This window comes from Heptranchias perlo, chromosome 5 (assembly GCF_035084215.1).
Source record: "Heptranchias perlo isolate sHepPer1 chromosome 5, sHepPer1.hap1, whole genome shotgun sequence".
In the NCBI taxonomy this organism is placed as follows: domain Eukaryota; kingdom Metazoa; phylum Chordata; class Chondrichthyes; order Hexanchiformes; family Hexanchidae; genus Heptranchias; species Heptranchias perlo.
The window spans coordinates 96,628,778-96,646,986 of NC_090329.1; the positions used below are offsets into that span (position 1 = coordinate 96,628,778).

General features: G+C 38.0%; 1 protein-coding gene across 21 annotated transcripts in view; it reads left to right on the top strand.

Moving 5' to 3' along the window:
* eya4 (EYA transcriptional coactivator and phosphatase 4) overlaps nucleotides 1–18,209 on the top strand; it is a 356,347-nt gene that overhangs the window by 158,081 nt on the left and 180,057 nt on the right. For 4 of the 21 annotated variants that reach the window (XM_067984867.1, XM_067984872.1, XM_067984876.1 and 1 more), the window contains exon 1: nucleotides 14,478–14,809. The exons of 14 other annotated variants lie outside the window; for them this stretch is intronic. The gene's annotated coding sequence lies outside the window, so the exon portion shown is untranslated. Of the gene's footprint in view, nucleotides 1–14,477; nucleotides 14,810–15,958; nucleotides 16,131–18,209 lie in introns of those variants that run through there. 3 more of the 21 variants (XM_067984868.1, XM_067984875.1, XM_067984877.1) reach the window with 3 other exon arrangements.

The following is an 18,209-nucleotide window of genomic DNA, read 5'->3' on the forward strand; positions in this document are numbered from 1 at the left end:
AACATCCCCATCCTCAATGATGGTGGAGTCCAGCACGTGAGTGCAAAAGACAAGGCTGAAGCGTTTGCAACCATCTTCAGCCAGAAGTGCCGAGTGGATGATCCATCTCGGCCTCCTCCCGATATCCCCACCATCACAGAAGCCAGTCTTCAGCCAATTCGATTCACTCCAGGTGATATCAAGAAAAGGCTGAGTGCACTGGATACAGCAAAGGCGATGGGCCCGACAACATCCCGGCTGTAGTGCTTGTGCTCCAGAACTAGCTGCGCCGCTATCCAAGCTGTTCCAGTACAGCTACAACACTGGCATCTACCTGACAATGTTGAAAATTGCCCAGGTATGTCCTGTCCACAAAAAGCAGGATAAATCCAATCCGGCCAATTACCGCCCCATCAGTCTACTCTCAATCTTCAGCAAAGTGATGGAAGGTGTCGTCGACAGTGCTATCAAGTGGCACTTACTCACCAATAACCTGCTCACCTATGCTCAGTTTGGGTTCCGCCAGGACCACTCGGCTCCAGACCTCATTACAGCCTTGGTCCAAACATGGACAAAAGAGCTGAGTTCCAGAGGTGAGGTGAAAGTGACTGCCCTTGACATTAAGGCAGCATTTGACCGAGTGTGGCACCAAGGAGCCCTAGTAAAATTGAAGTCAACGGGAATCAGGAGGAAAACTCTCCAGTGCTGGAGTCATACCTAGCACAAAGGAAGATGGTAGTGGTTGTTGGAGGCCAATATTTCTCAGCCCTAGGGCATTGCTGCAGGAGTTCCTCAGGGCAGTGTCCTAGGCCCAATCATCTTCAGCTGCTTCATCAATGACCTTCCCTCCATCATAAGGTCAGAAATGGGGATGTTCGATAATGATTGCACAGTGTTCAGTTCCATTTGCAACCCCTCAGATAATGAAGCAGTCCGAGCCCACATGCAGCAAGACCTGGACAACATCCAGGCTTGGGCTCATAAGTGGCAAGTAACATTTGCGCCAGACAAGTGCCAGGCAATGACCATCTCCAACAGGAGAGGGTCTAACCACCTCCCCTTGACATTCAACGGCATTACCATTGCCGAATCCCCCACCATCAACATCCTGGGGGTCACCATTGACCAGAAACTTAACTGGACCAGCCATATAAATACTGTGGCTACAAGAGCAGGTCAGAGGCTGGGTACTCTGCGGCGAGTGACTCACCTCCTGACTCTCCAAAGCCTTTCCACCATCTACAAAGCACAAGTCAGGAGTGTGATGGAATACTCTCCACTTGCCTGGATGAGTGCAGCTCCAACAACACTCAAAAAGCTCGACACCATCCAGGACAAAGCAGCCCGCTTGATTGGCACCCCATCCATCACCCCAAACATTCACTCCCTTCACCACCGGCAGCAACTCGCCAAGGCTTCTTCGACAGCACCTCCCAAACCTGCGACCTCTACCACCTAGAAGGATAAGAGCAGCAGGCACATGGGAACAACACCACCTGCACGTTCCTCTCCAAGTCACACACCATCCCAACTTGGAAATATATCGCCGTTCCTTCATCGTCGCTGGGTCAAAATCCTGGAACTCCCTTCCTAACAGCACTGTGGGAGAACCTTCACCACACAGACTGCAGCGGTTCAAGAAGGCAGCTCACCACCACCTTCTCAAGGGCAATTAGGGATGGGCAATAAATGCCGGCCTCGCCAGCGACGCCCACATCCCATGAACGAATGAAAAAAAAGGGATCGACACATGGTGTTGTATGAAAGTTTAAGACAAAATATTCATACCTGGACTCTGGATGGAGGAAACTTAATAACTTGATGGCCGTTTCTTGATCTGGATGTTCTTGGGGTAAAAAATATAGAGGTAGAGAGATAATTGCTAATTACGAAATACAGTACTCAACCTAGTTTCTTCTCTTCTGGCGTTAATCGGCCTACTAAGTTCTCATGTGTGAGATGTGAGTTATGGATCAGTGAAGTTTGTAATAGTGGTGAGTATCTGAGCATGAGGAAAAGGATATTTAGTAAAGTGTGATGCAGTGATTGCAGGACAGTGCATCATAGTGGGGGAGGACAGTGTTTTGAGTGCTGTCAGTGTTGCAATTAATGGGATGTGCGTGGTGCAGCTGTGATCAGAAGTAGTTTAGCAGTCTTCTTAACTTAAAAACTCTAATTAAAACATTGATTTTTTTTTTCCTGCATTGCAGCCATGTTCTTGGTGCAATGCTCCTGGCATTGACGTCCTCAGCAATCTGTTCCCACTGCCTCCTGAGTAGATGCCTGAACGGCTTCCTGACCCCTGGGGGAAAAGGATGTCCCTCCTCCTCTCCACTGCCTGCAACAAGGCTCCTGTGCAACATCAGAGAACCTTGGTGCCCGCTTGCTCCCTCCTTCAGCCATTTGCTCAGCAACTTATTTTTGTGTCTCTGCAGCCAGAGTGCATCTCCCCTTTAAGAGATGCTGGCTGCATTTAAGTAGCGTTCTGGCCTCCCGATATTGCCGCCCCCTGCTCGCTCCCCCGCAATAGTGGTGCAGCCAATGAATAGTGTTAGTAGTGCTGGCTGCACACACAAATCATTATCATCAGGCTGCACGGATAAAACTGGCGCGGATAGTCCGCGCCCTGCCCGCCGCCTGCCTGCTGTTGGATTTCCAGGCAAGTATTTTATACCTCACTGGTATCAATTTTGGTAGGTTTTTTTATAACTTTAACATCACCAATTATATTGATGTGTGTAATAAAAACAGAAAATATTGGGAATGCACAATGGGTCAAAAAGAGAAAGGTAGATTAAAACTTTGGAAGTGATCTTCCTCAGAACTGATCTGGGACAAAGGTCACACCCTCGCCATTAATTTCCGTGGGGGTTCTCCCGATTGTCCACCAGAAGATCGTCAGCAGAAGTGCCATGGAAGCCCTGTAGAAATGGCCTAAATCTTACGGCAGATGATCATGAGAACCCCCGCATAAATTCAACACCCCTGTCTTTTCTCTTTTCAGATGCTGATGGATCTGTTGTGTATTTCCAGCATTCGTAGTACAGTTTGCTGATGGATCTGTTGTGTATTTCCAGCATCTGTAGTACTGATGCTAATTCAAAGTTGTTTTTGCTCAAGAAAAATTCCTATTATCCAGTAGGTTGAATTAAGTAATTTGATGGGGGCATTTATTGCTGTTGCATGATTTCAATTCAAATTAACAGATAATTCGAATGAATAAAATTTGAATTAAGAGAAATAGGAACATAGGAACAGTAGTAGGCCATTCAGCCCCTCGAGCCTGTTCCATCCTTCAATTAGATCTATATCTTTACTCCATCTACCCGCTTTGATTCCGTAACCCTTAATACCCTAACGTAGTTTCCATTGGAATTAATATTACTGAGGTTTCAGCATGTAAATAAAACAGATTGTATGGGTATGATCTTGTGGCCATTACAGAAACATGGCTGCAGAGTGACAACGACTGGGAATTAAATATGCCAGGGTATTTAACAATCAGGAAGGACAGGCAGGAAGGAAGGGGAGATGGGGTGGCTACGTTAATAAAGGAAGGAATCACTGTAATACAGAGAAATGATATTGGGACAAAGGATCAGGACAATGAAACAGTTTGGGTAGAGATAAGGAATAATAAGGGGAAAAAAACACTCATGGGCGTAGTATATAGGCCTCCTAATAGTTGCAACTCTGCTGGAAGAAGTATTAATCAGGAAATAGTCAGGACATGTAATAAGGGAACAGCTATAATTATGGGGGATTTTAACTATCATATTAACTGGACAAATCAAATTGGGCAGGGCAGCCTTGAGGAAGAGTTTATTGAGTGTATTAGGGATGGATTTCTTGAGCAGTATGTAACTGATCCTACAAGGGGGCAGGCAACTTTGGACCTGGTCCTGTGTAATGAGCCAGGATTAATTAATAATGTCCTAGTTAAGGATCCCCTTGGAATGAGTGACCATAACATGGTTACATTCCATATCCAATTAGAGGGTGAGAAGGTTGGTTCTCAAACAAGCGTACTGAGCTTGAATAAAGGAGACTATGATGGTATGAGAGCGGAATTGATTAAAGTGGACTGGGAAAATAGATTAAAGGGTAAGACGGTACATGAGCAGTGGTGTTCATTTAAGGAGTTATTTTACAACTTTCAAAAAATATATATTCCACTGAGGAAAAAAGGGTGTAAAAGAAATGACAGCCATCCGTGGCTAGCATCCGACTTAAAACAAGGACATATAAGGTAGCCAAACTTAGTGGGAGGATAGAAGATTGGGAAGTCTTCAAAAGACAGCAAAAAGTAACTAAAGGATTGATTAAGAAAGGGAAGATAGATTATGAAAATAAATTAGCAAAAAATATAAAAACAGATAGCAAGAGTTTCTACAGTTATATAAAAAGAAAAAGGGTGGCTAAGGCAAACGTAGGTCCCTTAGAGGATGAGACCGGGAAATTAATGGTGGGAAACATGGAGATGGCAAAAATGCTGAACAAATATTTTGTTTCAGTCTTTACGGTAGAGGACACTAAGAATATCCCAACACTGGACAAACAGGGGGCTCGAGGGAGGGAGGAGCTAAATACGATTAAAATCACTAAGGAATTGGTACTCAGTAAATTAATGGGACTCAAGGCGGATAAATCCCCTGGACCTGATGGCTTACATCCTAGGGTCTTGAGGGAAGTGGCAGTAGGGATTGTGGATGCTTTGGTAATAATTTTCCAAAATTCTCTGGACTCGGCAAAGGTCCCGGCAGATTGGAAAACTGCCAATGTAACACCCTTATTTAAAAAGGGTAGAAGGCAGAAGGCTGGAAATTATAGACCAGTTAGCCTAACATCTGTGGTGGGTAAAATTTTGGAGTCTATTATTAAGGAGACAGTAGCAGAACATTTGGATAAACATAATTTAATAGGACAAAGTCAGCATGGCTTTACGAAGGGGAAGTCATGTCTGACAAATTTGCTTGAGTTCTTTGAGGACATAACGTACAGGGTGGATAAAGGGGAACCAGTGGACGTAGTGTATTTAGACTTCCAGAAGGCATTCGACAAGGTGCCACATCAAAGATTATTGCTCAAGATAAAGAATCACTGGATTGGGGTTAATATTCTGGCATGGGTGGAGGATTGGTTATCTAACAGGAAGCAGAGAGTTGGGATAAATGGTTCATTCTCGGACTGGCAACCAGTAGCCAGTGGTGTTCCGCAGGGGTCGGTGCTGGGTCCCCAACTCTTTACAATCTATATTAACGATTTGGAGGAGGGGACCGAGTGTAACATATCAAAGTTTGCAGATGATACAAAGATGGGAGGGAAAGTGGAGAGTGAGGAGGACATAAAAAACCTACAAGGGGATTTAGACAGGCTGGGTGAGTGGGTGGAGATTTGGCAGATGCAATACAATATTGGAAAATGTGAGGTTATGCACTTTGGCAGGAAAAAGTAGAGAGCAAGTTATTATCTTAATGGAGAGAAACTGGAAAGTACTGCAGTACAAAGGGATCTGGGGGTCCTAGTGCAAGAAAATCAAAAAGTTAGTATGCAGGTGCAGCAGGTGATCAAGAAGGCCAACGGAATGTTGGCTTTTATTGCTAGGGGGATAGAATATAAAAACAGGGAGGTATTGCTGCAGTTATATAAGGTATTGGTGAGACCGCACCTGGAATACTGCATACAGTTTTGGTCTCCATACTTAAGAAAAGACATACTTGCTCTCAAGGCAGTACAAAGAAGGTTCACTCGGTTAATCCCGGGGATGAGGGGGCGGACATATGAGGAGAGGTTGAGTAGATTGGGACTCTACTCATTGGAGTTCAGAAGAATGAGAGGCGATCTTATTGAAACATATAAGATTGTGAAGGGGCTTGATCGGGTGGATGCGGTAAGGATGTTCCCAAGGATGGGTGAAACTAGAACGAGGGGGCATAATCTTAGAATAAGGGGCTGCTCTTTCAAAACTGAGATGAGGAGAAACTTCTTCACTCAGAGGGTAGTAGGTCTGTGGAATTTGCTGCCCCAGGAAGCTGTGGAAGCTACATCATTAAATAAATTTAAAACAGAAATAGACAGTTTCCTAGAAGTAAAGGGAATTAGGGGTTACGGGGAGCAGGCAGGAAATTGGACATGAATTTAGATTTGAGGTTAGGATCAGATCAGCCATAATCTTATTGAATGGCGGAGCAGGCTCAAGGGGCCGATTGGCCTACTCCTGCTCCTATTTCTTATGTTCTTATGTTCTTATGTATGCAGGTAATTTTCAACATCCCACAATGGGGTGAATATTAGGCTGGTTTTACAACAAGCAGGTGATACACTTTGCCAGATTACCGCCCATGCAGCGAAGTTTAAAATTATGCCCTATTTCCTTTTATATCTCATACTGATGTATGTGTTGGAAATTATTTGTTTTCTGTGACAGTGTTTTTAACTAAGAATCCATCCTAACAAGAGGTGGGCTTGAGCGACTGTAAAGAGCTCTCCCCTGGTACAAGCAAATAAGGAAACTAAGTTCCTGATGTAGCAGTACAATTTTTAAACACTGGCAGGCTATGTTGTGTTCCTTATTAAACCCCAATGCTAGATCGTTAGAAATTCTGAGCATGCACTTCAACTTGTATTGAGAAAAACTGAGAAGAATATTAAATTCATGAGTTGGCTGAATTTTCAATTCTTTTACTTGAGGCAAGTATGTGACTGGATCTCAATGTTAATTCCCGCAGAAGTAAGCTATAGTATTGTATGCATTGGTAGTTTCCATTGGAATTAATATTACTGATGTTTCAGGATGTAAATCAAAAAGATGTTTTTAACATAAATTGCCTAAGTAATTGTCCACTAATTATTAAAAATTCAGTTTTTAAAAAGTAATGGTCTTGAAATTGTGCAAATTTTAGTGTACAAACACTTAACATGTTTGTATGAAATTCCTTTGTCTGCTATTTTAATGGAACTGTCAGTTGTTCATTTCATTTTCCTTTTTTGACTTTTTGTGAGAGCTTCTACAGATAAAACAAAGTAAAATATTCATGTCATAATTTCAAGGCAAATATGTTTATCTTTTTGAACCCTGGGTTATGTTATTCTTTTGCTTCTGACAGAAAGGGTTGATGTGACAAAAACATCTACACCTGAGAGTAGCAGAGAAAGGCTCAATGACATTTCCCATCTGCAGTTTGTTTTAAAAAGCATCATAAAGTCATAACAGGCTTACGTCATTTCTAATTTGTTACTGAGGGTAACCTGGTGGTGCATTGAGGGTAATGCTCTATATGGGTTGTTAGGTGTACTTTGTATGTGCCTTTAGTTTGTTTGTAATAGTTTTTTTTAAATCAATTTATTTTTGGACAATTTTTTTTATCTTAAAGTAAATTCCCAGCGAGTTCCTTACATTGTCAGTTGGAGTTTTCCCAAAGTTGGATTTTCTGGGTACAGAGCTTCAGGGGTTCTGTGTTGGACCTATGACACTTTCCCAATATCTTGCCCTTCTAGGGGCTCCCTTTTTCATTTCTCTCCAACAAGCTAATGTCTTTTTTTAAAGTAGTGTTTAGGGCCCTTATCAGTGCAGGAGCTGACTGCCATCTCTGACCCCCTGGGATAGGCGGCCCTGCGGGGGGATCTGGTATGGTTCAGTGAGTCTTATTGGAAACATGGATTTGCATAGACTTACTGGCTCTCCTAGACCAGGATCCTTAGATGAGTCTGAAATTCTATGCCATGTGGCAGGTGACCTTTATCCTAATAAAATGCAATGTTTGTAGGGTTTGTGGAATCACTGTTACAGTGACCACCATTCAGTGGTGTATTTACTCGATTATTCTGTTGTTCTGTCTGCTGTACTGTTTCAATTGTTACTTCCATCTGATCTGTGAAGCAACTTTCACAAATAAAAATTGAATCTCCCACTTAGTTGGCTAATGACGTACATTTTTTAAAATTCTGACGAGTGACAAAGCCTTTATTAAACAATGTTTAGAGGTTCAAAGTCTTGAATTACAGCACATTATTTTTGCTACCCCAGTTTGACGAGTGGTGCAATCTATTTGAACCTAAGACACCAAGGAGTCAAATGGTTCTTGTGAAAAGAGGGGAGCAGTAGAATTTTTGTCAATACAAGTTGAAGTGCACGTTCATAGTTTCTAACTTCCCAGCATTGGGCTTAAATAAGGAACACAATGTAGAGCTGCCAGCGTTTAAAAATTGTACTGCTACATCAGGAACCTAATTGCTTGTACCAGGAAGAACACTTTGATGCAAATTGTTTTTCATTAACCTTTTTTTTAAATCATCAAAGGGTAAAGATTAGAAATATCTTAAAAATGGAGCTACTTATAAAATAACTGACTTTAAATAACTGATTGATATTTCCCAATTTTCTAGATTACATTTGTTTTCACCTTGTAAATCTATAATTTATCTGCACTAGTATTTTGCAGGCTTTGTGTAACCAAAACAGCATGTACAATAAGACTGAAGTGGCTCAGGAGTGGTTTTTAAAAGAACTCAAAATTTACCAGAAAAGTGCAGAGAAAACAGGTCATTATAAAGTTCTCTGAAGTATAGAAGCTCCGGAGATCTAAAAACACAATCCCTTTACATCATCAAAATATACTTTTACCATTCAGTATAATATGATCAAAATACCATTGCTTTCCTTCGAACTTTAACAATGTGGCATGATTTTTTTACGGTGTGACTTATGTGTATTTGCCCAGACAAATAGTTTGTTAAATTCTGTTGACATTAAATATACAATGTCAAAGCCCTCATATGGATTGTAATTGACAATGTTGTGTTCAAAACTATCTTGAGATTGAAAATAAATAAAATTCTGGGTGAAATGCTTCCACATAAACATTTTATGAGCTTGCGTGTAGGTTGTGGTTCCTGCAAGGGATTAATGAAGTACCGTATTGACCCATAGGCAATGGAAACTTTAAACAATAGTAGTGTAACATACCTATGAGCTAAATGGCTGTCTTCAGCGGTATCTGAGTTAAGAGAAATTGGATTTCTCACTCACCATTTTGTTATTGCATCTGTTCTGGATTACTGTTTTATCTTGTTGTTTTATCATGTAGAAAAGCTGAGAACATACTACTTGTGTTACCTACTGTCGCTGAAAGAGTACCTCATGATTTCTGATTCGCAAGATTTAATTTACTGATAATTTTTCAAAAAGCATCTCTTGGTAGTATTTAAACAATTCTATCTTTCCAGGCAATAAATCTAATATCAGTGAAACAAAAAGATTTGCACCACAGTTTCCCTTTGGCTGGGCAGAAGTAGATTTACTACTGGCCTTCCTAGTGGCAAATTGGTTTCCAGACAAAAATAAAAATGTTTTGTTCACAGACCCAAGTTGGAGAGGAGGCTTGGCATACACATGGGAGTGTATTGTTTGCCCGCCATTTTGTTACGGGTACAGTTCAGAGCCTAAAATTGAGCGAGAAAGACAATTTTAAATGGGGCAATGGAGATTTTCCTTTTAAACTGCATGCAGCGTAAGAGGCCATTCTTCTGTAGCACTGTAACATATTACAAGTAATATCACCATTTCTCATACAAAGAATTAAATATAAATTTTAAATGAGCCCATTAAAATAAATTTAGTGATGTGTTCAACACCATTTTGTATTGCCAAAACCAAATGAATTGTCTTCACCAAGATGCTTCAAGTTACTTTAAAAAGAAAATAGATTGCTTAAAACAACCTCCACGTCTTGTTAACTGCATGTGTATGAAGTGATATGTCACTTCAACAACTTTATGTAAGGAATCTTACAACACCAGGTTATAGTCCAACTGTTTTATTTGAAAATCACAAGCTTTCAGAGGCTTTCTCCTTCGTCAGGTGAATGTCACTTCACCTGACGAAGGAGAAAGCCTCTGAAAGCTTGTGATTTTCAAATAAAACAGTTGGACTGTAACCTGGTGTTGTAAGATTCCTTACATTTGTCAACCCCAGTCCATCACCGGCATCTCCACTTCAATAACTTTAAAATGCACTACAGATTACAGTTATCATCCATGAATATTTTTCCCTCATCAGAACCACATGGCTTATTTGCATATTCAGAAAATATGCTACATCAGCACACCATCAAATGTAAACTAATTCAGGGAATTCTGGCAAACTTGTTGAGACATTTCCTCTCCTTAATCTCTGGGTTACTTTTGAAAAAGAATATTTTAGGCACGATCAAAGTGTTGGACCAAGTATATGAATATTTTGTGGTTAAATGTGATTTGTTTATCATCTCATTAACTCTAAAACATTTAATAGTTTTTCATCAAAGCCTAACGAGGAATTTTCTCTTCCCAGAATCCTATCGTATTTAAATAAGGTGGAAATTGTGATATATACTTGAGTGACCATAAACACCAACTTGTGACCTCAATAAATAAAATACTTCATTAAATTTTAATTTTAATCTGTGATAAGCGTTAGCTACACATTAGACTCTGAATTTGTTAAAGAAAAATACATTTCAAAGATCGGTAACTTGACCCCCTTTGCTTCCCCCAAACGTTATACTAAATTTGTATAGCCAACAAAAACATTTAAAAATTGAGGCCTTGTTACGTAGCAACCAAGATGTTCATGTGCTTAGTGCTAACGTAAGAGGCATATTTTATAATGGAGCATAAACACTTAAACAGCACAAACATGTTACACTGAATGTGCTAGAATACAGTTTTGATGAATTACATATTTTTGAAAATTGGACCCTTTCAGTTTACAGTAACGTTTTTTTGATTTTCTTGCTCATAATATTTTGATTCTGTTTCAAATGATTTTGCTGGGGTGAGAGAGGGGGTTACCTATGGGAGCATTGTCCATACTTCTGTTACAAATTTATTTTCAACAATGCCATCATTCAAATTTGTAAAGGTTTCTATAGTTCTAGAAGAGACCGCAAGATTTTTGTTTTTTTTCTAAAATACAATTTTGAGCCATAACAGACCATGCGGGTGACCTTTTTCGTTAGTTTCTGGGCAGAACATGTTAAATAACGCATATTCCCTAGTCTGGACTGAAACCTTGCAAATCCCTGTGTCATCATCAGCATTATTTAAAAGATGGCACACACATTGACATCTGGGAGCCAATTCATCATTTAATTAAATTATCCTGTAATGAAATCTTCTGTAATGAGATTAATCTAAATTATTTATCAGGCGCTGACACAGGCGCAAGACATGGTTAATAATGAATGAAGGTTCTGTCTGTTCTGCTTCCAAAAGCAGGACTTACTCTCGCCACTAAAATATTTTTTATTTTGATATTGCAATGATATTTAACCAATCTTATTTCAGAAATATATTGTGGGATTGCTTGATATTTTGGGGCAGGCGGGGGGTGGAATAATCAAATGTAGTCTTTGCTACATTTCCCTATACAGTAGGACATGAGTCAGGCTGTGGGTCATATTTCTCCCTGTCAGGAAGGTGGTTTGCTTGTTTGCGGAAAGACTCTGGGGAGAATGTGTTACAGTGCCTGCAAGTAGGTAACCATGGTGACAATCATATATGTAAAAAAAATGCAAATTTAAGGAACAGCTCTAATGTTAATGATCTGTACACTGGAGGTTTTGCAAATATTAATTATTAATAACTGATTTTGCCGATGACCGAAAAAATCTTGACACTATAAGAGGTCCAAGATTTCCCAACCTCCCATATTAACGTTGCAGTATTGACAGGGAATGTGTCACCTTTATTCATGAAAGAGATGTTATGTAAAACTTGAAAGACAGAATCAAATAATTTTTGGAGCAAATACAGAAAAAATAACATCCTAAAGTGCATGGAACTGTAAAAACTCATGATGTAGTACTTACGGCGCCATCTTCAGGACCAGTCAGGTAACATACCTGATGTTTTATTTTAAAAAATCTTTTTATGTTCCATTTTTCAAAAATATTCTTTCAGTTTTCAGTGTTAAAGTCTCTTGAAGTTGTAATATTCATTGATACATTGAAGTATGTAGTAGGGGAGGTGTATCAATATGGAGTTATTTTATTTCAATTGTTGCAATTTTACATTGTCAGGTTTTTATCTTTGAGCACTTTTAGAATGAATCTTATATAATAGATAAAAACGTTTATGTCCTTAATATACCAAGGCATTTTAAATATACGCAAAATACTAGTGTTTAGCATAATGGGATCAAGAGATGTTGAAGAATTTAACCCATGAATGAATTATCTTCTTAATTTAGCTTTCTGTTCATTTACTCCTTTTGTTACACCAAACATCCAGAAAATGTTTGCTTTAGTACGTGTTTCTAAACCTCGTTGACTCATAGAGCCCAATGAATGGTATAATAAATATTTTAAGAGTATTAATAACTAACTCGTGCCTCTTTCTAATGTGTTAGAGGTCTGCATTGTTTTTGGAAGTGCAACTTCATTATATCATCAGAGCAAAGATAACAAAATAAAGTTTAACTCCTATTTGACAGAAAAGGTTGTTGCTTAAATCAACTACAGCACCGCTAGAAATGAAAGTAGACATTTGGCTAAATACAAGGAAATTCCATAAATTTCTTTGATTTGCCTGTATTCCATTAGGTTTCTGGCAGTATCTTTGAGTACTTGGCCAGGGCCGATGTTTACCTGTGTGCTATTGAAGAAATATGACAAGGGCTGCAGCTAATAGCATTCTAATTTTTTTTTTAGTAGTCTAGGTATTTCCTGAAGGGATCGACGCTTTCAGACAAAAATGCTTCTTTCTGCAGACAGGGTGACTGCTGAACTGTGTTTCCACAACACAGTTTGCAGACATATCCAGCAGTCCTGGCTGCAGCACTACTTGTACGCTGCCTCTTCCAACTCTGGCAGTTTGCTGTAAAATTAATTGAATTGCATACGCTGTATCTGAACTTCGTCATTTGTTCTCAGGTGATGTACGAGTCTTTTTTTTTGGTATTGTAACCTGTGTTTCATTCTTGCTTTTAGCATAGCCTTCATGTAACTGATGTGCCACAAATTAGCCAAGCTTCTTTGGCTGTATCTATGACTGCACCAGAATACGGTGCACTGCCCTCGTTCCTTCAGAAGTTGACAGTACGTTTAAAACAGACTGTGACTCAGTCAGATATTCTGTTCATTTTATGGGCAATGGTGCAGTTTAAAATAGGTTTTGAACACAGAGCACATTGACTGGTGCACAAAGTTTTACACAGGTGCTTATACTTAATTTTCTGTGGTGCGAAATATCACTTTTTGGGGACAGAAATATTCCAGGAGTGCCCTGTTCAATTAATATTTTGTGTAAATAAATTTAAAATATGTATTTTTCATTCAGCAGAAGTTGCCCTATTTTTTTAATTGATAGTAAAAGTCATTTTAGTAGATCTATACATTATGCTGTGCAATTTTTTTTAACCGTGAAATATTTAAGAGAATTTTCAGCCTCCCAAGATCCTTTCTAATAATAAAGTGCTTGAGTTGTCAAAGTGACGGCACAGATGTTCTAATCTGTACTGACACAGCTTCCTAACGCTGCACATCAATCATGTGTTATTAGCTTTAATAGAGCTTGGACATTTTCCGTCCCTTAAACATTGCAGTGGTGACAAAAGTGAACCAGAAATGTGCTGCAGGTGTAACCTTCACTCAAACCCCATTTGTGACAGGCGTCTCTGTGGTCTCCACCATGGAGGAAGGGTGCCATCTTCAGTCTCTTTCCTTTTGTTTAAGTCAGCGGCACAGTGATTTTGTGTTAGGTTAGTTAAACTATGATATTTGTACCAGTTTAGTTGTGCAGCAGATTTTTAGAGAAGGCTGTTAAAAATTATTCCGGTTGTCTAAATGTTGCAACTTGGTGGTTTTCAGAATTTTGTTTTTTTGGTGAAGCCTTCTGTTTTAGTTCTTTTCTATGGTTTAAGTTTTCAAATTGTTGGTGACATTTTTGAACTAAAGCTTAAAGAAACACTCTTCGTTTTTCATCAACAGTTTTTTTCTTAGAATTTTTAAAAATATTAGCTAGAAATTCAATTCCTTGTAATAAAATTCCGAATGGTTTCATATAAAATTAATTTCTGGATCCTTTCTTCCAAGATTAAGTTTCTCACTATAATTTTTGAAAGTAATAACAAAAAAAGTAAAGCTTGCAAAAATTCCTAGGTGTTTATTAAATTTATAAATGGTTAAATTTTAAGAACTATAAAATAGACATTGCTTCATTGAGCAAAAAAAAATTAAAAGAACAAACACTTCATCCTAAAGGAAATTTTGAATTGTTAACAGTCTGACTAATTTTTAAGCAGCTGTATGAAAAACACATTGCATTCTTGCAAAAAAATTCAAAATTCCCTTTTGTGAGTGAAACTTCACATGCTAAAGAGCAGATGCGTCACAAAGTGACAGCAAGCTAGCAGAGGCTGGGGATGTGGCTACACCAATGAGCCCTGGGATAAATGCAGCACATTATGCATCCAGTGAAAGACAGGAGCTGTTGACGAGGTGACCTCTGAATGTAAGTCAGCTTGCTATAAACAGAAGAGTGTGGAAAGCTATTGGTCAGCCTGAAACTTGTTTACTATTCTGACTATCCTCATGGTAAAACTTAAATCAACAGCGCTGAACTTTGGAACATGATTACGGTTTAAAAGGGAAGAAATCGGCAGAGTAAATAAAAACAATACTGTTGAGAAAATAACCACTTGGCAAATTCAGAAGCTGCAGCACATTTGTAACATTGAACTGGTGACCGAACCGACTAAGTTACAGAAAAAAAACATTTAATATCTTCCTTGCAGAGGTGAAAACAAAATGAAAATTTTGGAGTTTTAACTGAAGAGCTGTGTATTTTTCTGGTAAGACCGTACCTTCTATTTTTTCGCTTTGTTTTCAATAAAACAATGAGACCGTTGTTTCACGCATCTGCCCAATGTCTAGATAATTGAACAGCTTACCTGAGAATTGTTTCTTCTATTCCATTATGGACTGCAAGTCGCAGTGGATGATGTATTATCATTGTCATTCCAAAGTAACTCTGTTCATTCCATGTAGCTTTAGCTCAGTAGGATAGAAATAAATTGTTTATAACCTACGCAGTTCATTTCTGGGAAAGTGAAAAAACAATTGTTGAGGTTGCTGGTGTTCTTCAGTATATGCGTCCATGCGGTTTCTTGATGAAAGGCAAGCTCATGTTAAACAGATAAGTTACAATATTTGTGAGACAAGAGTGTCCTGTTACTGTTGAATTAAAGAACTTATTTTTCAGTTCATTGTACAATGAATTTTTCACTTGACACATTCAGAGTCAAACTCAATGAAGTATGCTTTTCAATGAGCCCTTCTTGTTGCAGTTTTTTTCCCTTTTTTACTGGAGGGTACCTCCACCTTCCTTACTGCAAATGTGATCAAAAATGTTGGCTTTCATTTTATAATTGCGGACAAATGTTCTACTCTCCCTGCTGAAGTTGAGTTTTAGACTTGCTTTTGCTCAGTGCAAACCAGTGAGAAAGAAATCTGAATTTTTATGTCATCTTATCTGTAATGGTGTCTCATAACAATTTGTTAGAAGGAAGTCAAGATCTACGAAGGGAGGATTAAGTTACAAATCCATTCTAAATCATTACCGATAGAAGAGTAGACCTGGAAAATTCAACTGAACTCTTTAATAAAAATATTAATTTAATTTCTTGTTAAAATTTAATAGATATGTTTGTTTAAAAAGACAGTTTAAAATATTTTCTGCTAGTAACGTACAAGAAATGATTTGCAACAGTTTAGCATTTGGTCAACCTCCTCCATCTTTAATTTGCTTATTTGTTAGTATATCCTAATAGCAAGTCCAGGCTGTTAGAAATATTATTACTGGTTGGAGAGATGCAGTCCTCTGTATGGCATATATATCTGTTTAAAGTCGAGTTTCAGTTTAAAGAGCAACTGTCGGTGCTTGCAATCTGAGGCCATGTCATGAGTTGGCAAAATGTTTGCTGACTTCTTGAAAGTCTGCTTCATTCACGGGACACAGCCAGTGAGAGGTTACCACAGGAGTGTCTCGTTATCAGGCTTGTGGAGGAAACAGAATACCACAGACCGGGCGCTTCTGTGTCTCAAATCAGTTTTGCTCCTTTAGGGCTTTGGATTGTTTTGAGAACCTGGCTTCTGTTTTCATTGTAATAACAGGTATGGCAGTGTCTAAAGAAGGGAAGGTTTTCCTGTCTCATTTAGTTCTGTAGGCTAATGCCACGAAACTACAGATCTCCTGTATGAAATAGACTGATGCTTGGTGTTTAAAGCAAGCAGACTGTGTTGTGAGCTGCACAGTTGTTTTTTATGTACATGTTCTTTTATGAAAGTGTAACTTAAAGTTTGGCTGTAGTGAAAAATATACTTGAAGTTGTATGTTAAGAATATTGGGCTGATTATTTTGCCTAAATAAGTACAGAAGTGCATGTTAAGAGGAATGTGATTAAGGTTTGACACTTAGTTGAGAGTAAACTTTAATAATAATGCAAATGCAGATCATTTTGGGGGGGGTGGGGGAGTACTATACATTTAGGAGCAATTTGACTTCTTTCTCTATCGATAAGTGTATTTGAATTCAGCTTGTACCTATCAAACTTTAAATACTTCAGTGTGACATTGAGTTTGCTATGAGCAAAAATAAACCGTCTAGTATTTAGTTTGAGGCACAGTAATAAATATGTTACAGGCTTTATTTTGCAGGAAAATATTGGCAATTTTTTTGTATAAATCTCATAAAGCTACTAAAGTTGCAGAGAAAATACATTTTCTTTATCTCTACTAAGTAACTTTCTGGACTCCTAAGCTCTGCTCCTGTTATTAAGGCAATGGCTATAAAACAGGTTACGATTAAGTTTTCCAAACTGATAGAAAAAAATAACATTTAAGTGGCTGCTACAATTTTTTAAAAAACACTTTAAAAATGTTTTGATCTTTACAAAAAAAAATTCAATTTTGACTTCCTTGTAATAATATATAATTCTAGTGTCATATGAACAGTTTTAAAAAATGGGTTAATTTTATTTTGAAAATGGGGACATTCTGTGTTGCTTATGTCAATCACAATATAATGATTTGACCATGTGATTAATTGAAAAATATCCAGACGTATAAAATTCAAAGCTCTGAAAATCTATTAATTCAAATATTTCCCAAGTAAACAAATACTCTTTTTATCTACTTAAAGGACTCCTCAACCATATTTATTTTTGATTGATCATACTTAGCACGTTCTACAATTATCACAGAGTGTGGAAACTCGCATTATCATGGATATTGTGCATTTTACATATCAAAAAATAATGCAGTAGTCCTCGTCATGATTTTATTCATTGTTTGTCATTTAAAGGTGGGCTAGTTCATTTGTTGCATGTGACTCAGTGGGGTACTGCGCTTGAAGTGGAAAACCTAGTCCTGTATACTGCTGGGTTCCGACGAATGTGAAGTTTTGTTTTAAATGTTATTTCTTTCTTTGAGTTCTGTTACTTCTTTGAATTCTGTCAATAGTATTTGTTGAGATATGTCTTCGATGTGTTCTTTTAAATCTGTATATTTGGAAAATTATGTTGACTTGTAGAAAACAGCAGCACCATTTAAGGGTGTATAGAAAACATTTTATTTAAACCCCTTACATAAGTTTATTCTGTTGAAATAATTGAAGGTCATACTAGAGAAGGCAAACAAGGCAGAAGGAATTACAGACACCTTTGAAAATATTTCTGAAAAGTTCCATCGGTTTATAATTACCCAGAAGCTAATTATTTAAGGTTCCCCACACTTGCAGCAGATTGCAAGTATTGCATCTGCAGTACGTGACATCTTTTCAGACTCAACTGCCTTCTTGGGTTTACATTTGTTTTAGTTTCCATATCAAACAGATATGTAAATTTGTATTTTTTTGACACATCAACACATTAAAGCGTACAGTCTTCAATGCTCAATTTGAAACCTGTTAAATTGATGTTTATTGGTAAATTTTGATTTGAGGAGATTTACTTGGTACTAAAAATGGTAATTTAGTTGTTACAGTGTAAGGTCTCTGTAGATGGTATTTTATATTCTGTTTTAATTATTTTAATAAGATAGTAAAACATTTGTGAAAACTACAAAAAAATTCCCATGTGCAATTAGGATAGAAGGTTTCTGAAGGTTTTCGTGGGACTAGAGTTTTTATTATGCTTAACTGAAATGATGAGAAAGAGAGTATCATATTATTAATTGTAAGTTCTTTATTTAAAA